We start from the raw sequence: 5,947 nt of genomic DNA on the forward strand, positions 1-5,947 counted from the left end.
AGTGTGTATGTGTGCCATTCAGAGGGTGAATGGGCAAAACAAAATATTTAAGTGCCTTTGAACGGGGTATGGTAGTAATTTAAAAAATATATATTTCACCTTTATTTAACCAGGCAGGCCAGTTGAGAACTTGTTCTCATTTACAACTGTGACCTAGCCAAGATAAAGCAAAGCAGTGTGACAAAAACAACAACACAGTGTTACACATGGGATAAACAACTGTACAGTCAATAACACAATAGAACAATCTATGTACAGTGTGTGCAAATGTAGTAAGATTATGGAGGTAAGGAAATAAATAGGCCATTGTGGCGAAATAATTACATTTTAGAATTAACACTGGAGTGATAGATGTGCAGATGATGATGTGCAAGTAGAGATACTGGGGTGCAAAAGAGGGGAAAAAACAACAACAAAAAAACATATGGGGATGAGGTTGTGCTATTCACATATGGGCTGTGTTCAGGTACAGTGATCGGTAAGCTGCTCTGATAGCTGATACTTAAAGTTAGTGAGGGAGATATGTCTCAAGCTTCAGTGATTTTTGAAATTCAGTCATTGGCAGCAGAGAACTGGAAGGAAAGGTGGCCAAAGGAGGTATTGGCTTTAGGGATGACCAGTGAAATATAACTGCTGGAGCGCGTGCTACGGGTGGGTGTTGCTATGGTGACCAGTGAGCTGAGATAAGGTGGGGCTTTACCCTTGCAAATACTTATAGATGACATGGAGCCAGTGGGTTTGGCGATGAAAATATAGCGAGGGTCAGCCAACGAGAAGACATAGGTCGCAGTGGTGGATAGTATATGGGGCTTTGGTGACAAAACAGATGCTACTGTGATGGACTACATCCAATTTGCTGAGTAGAAGGTTGGAGGCTATTTTGTAAAAGACATCGGCGAAGTCAAGGCTCGGTAGGATAGTCAGTTTAACGAGGGTATGTTTGGCAGCGTGAGTGAAGGAGGATTTGTTGCGAAATAGGAAGCCGATTCTAGATTTAATTTTGGATTGGAGATGCTTAATATGAGTCTGGAAGGAGAGTTTGAAGTCTAACCAGACACCTAGGTATTTGTAGTTGTCCACATATTCTGAGTCAGAACCGACCAGAGTAGTGATGCTAGTCGGGAGGGCGGGTGCGGGCAGAAATCGGTTGAAGAGCATGCATTTAGTTTTACTAGCATTTATGAGCAGTTAGAGGCCATGGAAGGAGAGTTGTATAGCATTGAAGCTCATTTGGAGGTTTGTTAAAACAGTGTCCAAAGAAGGGCCAGATGTATACGGAATGGTGTTGTCTGTGTAGAGGTGAATCAGAGAATCACCAGCAGCTAAAGCGACATCATTGATATATACAGAGAAAAGAGTCGGCCCGAGAATTGAACCCTGCGGCACCCCCATAGAGACTGCCAGATGTCCGGACAACAGGCCCTCTGAATTGACACACTGAACTCTATCATAGAAGTAGTTGGTGAACCAGCGAGGCAGTCATTTGAGAAAACAATGCTATTGAGTCTGCCGATAAGAATGCTGTGATTGCAGAGTCGAAAGCCTTGGCCAGGTCGATGAAGACGGCTGCACAGTACTGTCTTTTATCGATGGCGGTTATGATATTCCTTTAGGACCTTGAGCGTGGCTGAGATGCACCCATGACCAGCTCGGAAACCAGATTGCATAGTGGAGAAGGTATGATGGGATTCGAAATGGTCAGTGATCTGTTTGTTAACTTGGTTTTCGAACATTTTAGACAGGCAGGGTAGGATGGATATAGGTCTATAACAGTTTGGGTCTAGAGTGTCTCCCCCTTTGAAGAGGTGTATGACCGTGGCAGCTTTCCAAACTTTGGGGATCTCAGATGATAAAAAAGAGAGGTTGAACAGGCTAGTAATAGGGGTTGCAACAATTTCGGTGGATCATTTTAGAAAGAGAGGGCCCAGATTGCCTAGCCTAGCTGATTTGTAGGATTTTGCAGCTCTTTCAGAACATCGGCTATCTGGATTTGGGTGAAGGAGAAGCGGGGGGGCTTGGGCAAGTTGCTGCGGGGGGTGCAGAGCTATTGGCCGGGGTAGGGGTAGCCAGGTGGAAAGCATGACCAGCCGTAGCAAAATGCTAATTGAAATTCTCGATTATCATAGATTTATCGGTGCTGACAGTATTTCCCAGCCTCAGTGCAGTGGGCAGCTGGGAGGAGGTGCTCGTATTCTCCATGGACTTTACAGTGTCCCAAAACTTTTTGGAATTAGTGCTACAGGATGCAAATTTCTGTTTGAAAAAGCTAGCCTTAGCTTTCCTAATTGTGTGTATATTGGTTCCTGACTTCCCTGAAAAGTTGTATATCGCAGGGACTATTCAATGCTATTGCAGTACGCCACAGGATGTTTTTGTGCTGGTCAAGGGCAGTCAACTCTGGGGTGAACCAAGGGCTATATGTGTTCTTAGTCCTACATTTTTTGAATGGGGCATGCTTATTTAAGATGGTGAGGAAAGCACTTTTAAAGAGCAACCAGGCATCCTCTACTGACGGGATGAGGTCAATATCCTTCCAGGATACCAGGGCCAGGTCAATTAGAAAGGCCTGCTCGCTGAACTGTTTTAGGGAGCGTTTGACAGTGATGAGGAGTGGTCGTTTGGCTGCGGACCCATTACGGACGCAGGCCATGAGGCAGTGATCGCTGAGATCCTTGTTGAAGACAGCAGAGGTGTATTTAGAGGGCAAGTTGGTCAGGATGATATCTATGAGGATACCCGTGTTTACGGATTTAGGGCTGTATCTGGTAGGTTCCTTGATAATTTGTGTGAGATTGAGGGCATCTAGCTTAGATTGTAGGACAGCCGGGTGTTAAGCATTTCCCAGTTTAGGTCGCCTAACAGTACGACTGTTAAATGCCAGGCACACCAGTTTGAGTGCATCAAGAACTGCAACGCTACTGGGTTTTTCACGCTCAACAGTTTCCCGTATGTATCAAGAATGGTCCACCATCCAAAGGACATCCAGCCAACTTTACACAACTGTGGGAAGCATTTGAGTCAACATGGGCCAGGATCCCTGTGGAACGCTTTCGACACCTTGTAGAGTCCATGCCAGGACTAATTGAGGCCGTTCTGTGGGCAAAAGGAGGTGCAACTCAATATAAGGAAGGTGTTCCTAATGTTTTTTACACTCAGTGTACAGTATATGGTGTTTAACTAGCAACCGGAGAAGATGATCATAGTATGAGTGAATGAACATATAAGATTGTCTGCAGGGGACAATGTAAATATTGTAGGTTAGTAGAGGCAGTGAATCAATATTTTAGGGTAGTAACTTTTGCATTTGCAGCTCAATCCAAACCGGTTTGGTGTCTAAGTTGTGTGTACCCTTTGAGACACTGAGCTCTCTCTTTCATCCCTCTGCTTGTGAGCGGTTAGCCCTGGAAAGGGACAAACCCAGGCCAACAAAGGAATAAAGATGGATGACTTCTACTTGATGTGACATTTCAACACTCTACCATCCAGTTCTTGTTGTCACCCGTCAACTATAGAGCTAGGAGTTTTTCCTCGTCATGTAATATGGAGAGAAACTAAATTCCTCACGTCCTTTCCTCAGTTCTCTCCTCACCTCCTTTTGAAAACGTTCATAGGTAATCGAGGAAAGGAAACAGAACATACTTTTTCCTAATTGAGAATCTCCCATGATCAATAAAAACTCTGGGTCCTAGTTATGGTCTATGTTAATCTCTGGGCTTTGACTCTCTATATCAGCTATAGAAACATATTCTAATGTCTCAGCTCTAAACCTGATGTCTCCAGGGCTGGGACTTGGCTAGACTCAAGACAGTTGGATTATTTTATCAAGCTGGTCTTTCAGTGGGGAAATTGACTTGAGTTTGTCTGATGGGTTTTGTGGCCCTCCTTTTTGTGAAGGAGGGGGGTAGTTTTTTGAATGAATGGATTGACACTAAAAGCAAAGAGAGAAAGAGAAAGAAAGAATGAGTGAGAGTGATACAGAAATGCGGAGTGAATGAGTGAGACAGAGAGATATGCAGAAGGGAGAGAGAGAGAGAGAGAGAGAAAGAGGGAGGGAGACGTAATGGCTGCAGCCTGCAATACAGACAAGCAGCAGGACTGTTGACAGGAGTGCCACTCCACATTAGAGCTCAGTTGTGATCTGCTTATGGGATACGATGCTTCCTTCCTCCCTCTGTGTGCGAGTTTGTTTGTGCGTGTGTGTGTGTGCTTATAGCACATTTTCATGTGTATGTGTGTCTTGTTCACTGTGGGTGGGTGGGATTCAGACTATAATACAATTTAGGTCAACTCACTCAGTATTTATGCACTTACAGTGTATGTAAATGTGTTTTTGTCTCTTCACCTGTCCATGGTGCTGAATCGCATGGATGGGTCCATCTTGGCACAGCACTTAAAGCCAATTTATGCTTGATCCTAAAAATGTGGTCGGGGGCTTTGTATGTATGGTGTGACCCAATTGCGGAGCCTCCGGGGGCATGTAGAGGCCAAAGCTCCATACTGCATCTTAAATGTTTTAACAATGCAGAGGGCTTCATATTGCTCCACATTGATATGATTGGTTGACGGCAGGTGGGGGCGGTACGTCTTGTATAAATAAAGTAACTTCCTCGACAACTTCCTTCACAATAGCTCTGCTCCGCTAAGCGCAAGAAGTATGAAAGCCCTGACATGCAGAGCCTTTTAGAGTCATGTCTCACGTTGTATGATAGCCTGTGACTCATATGACTCTATGCATACTGTGCTATACACTAAGGTCAAATAAATCTTCAGATTTGCTTTCAGTGGCTGTGGAGTTGGTATGTTGGACGGGACAGGGAAGGGAAAGGGGAGGGAGAGCTTATGTGAGGGGCTGGAGGACAGCACAGCACACAGCACAGAACTGTCCTGCCAGCCAGCCAGGCTGAGTGGCACTAAAGACCCAGAGCATGAATAAATCACCACCGCTTGACCCATTTAAATACCAAATGGAACCACTGGGGAATGAGACCTGCACTGCACAACTCTCAAGCTCATTTCCATGATATAAACAGGAGTAGGGTGGGAAGGCTAAATATATATTACTATTTTGTTTAGCTTTATTTAACCCACTGTTCAAACAAATTCTTATTTTCAATGACAGCCTAGGAACAGTGGACAGCCTTGTTCAGGGGCAAAACGACAGATTTTTACCTAGTCAGCTCAAGGATTCAATCTTGCAACTTTTGGTTACTAGTCCAACGCTCTAACCACTAGGCTACTTGCCGCCCCATATAGCTGGACGCTAGGCTAGCTACCACTAGCCAGGCAGCCAGGCAGACTGAGACACTCTGTGAGGAGGAAGAGTATAATGTGAAAGTGTTTACAGAGCGCTGTCTGCTGTCTGCTGCCAGGAGGGATTACCTTTGGCACTGGAGAGTGTCTCTTTGGACTGGGTCCATGGTTATATTATGAAGCCTTGTGTTGTGTGTACCAGCTGGTCTCTGTTGGCACTGGGAACTATTGTTACCAAAACAACACTTTTGTGGGCCCAAACATTTGGCTCTCACTCTCATGTCTGTCTCTTTCTTTGCCTCTCTCTCTCTGCCCCTCTCTCCTCTCACTCTCTGTCTGTCTCTCTCTCTCTGTGTGGTCTCAGTCAGCTGTGGGGGTGCCCCTGCTCTTTTCTGTATTCTCATCCTGTCAGCAGTAGCAGACCGATGCCCACTGCTGATATCAGGGACAGCTACATGCTGACTCCCTGGACCACTCTCCTCTCGTAGCTCTTCTCTTCTCTACTCCTCCCCTTTCTCTCTTCCGCTCTGCTCTCCCCCTCATCTCCTCTCCTACTCTCTCCTTTCCTCTCCTCAGAGGGTAGTCATTGCTAGCAGCCTGGCTTAGTCACAGCTTTATCCATTCACTGACTTCAAAAAACCCTTGTATTTTAAATTTTTATCCAAGCCTTCACTCCAACTGCCTTCAGGGTGTATGG

This window comes from Oncorhynchus mykiss, chromosome 17 (genome assembly GCF_057628025.1).
Source record: "Oncorhynchus mykiss isolate SJ-2025 chromosome 17, ASM5762802v1, whole genome shotgun sequence".
Classification (NCBI taxonomy): Eukaryota; Metazoa; Chordata; class Actinopteri; order Salmoniformes; family Salmonidae; genus Oncorhynchus; species Oncorhynchus mykiss.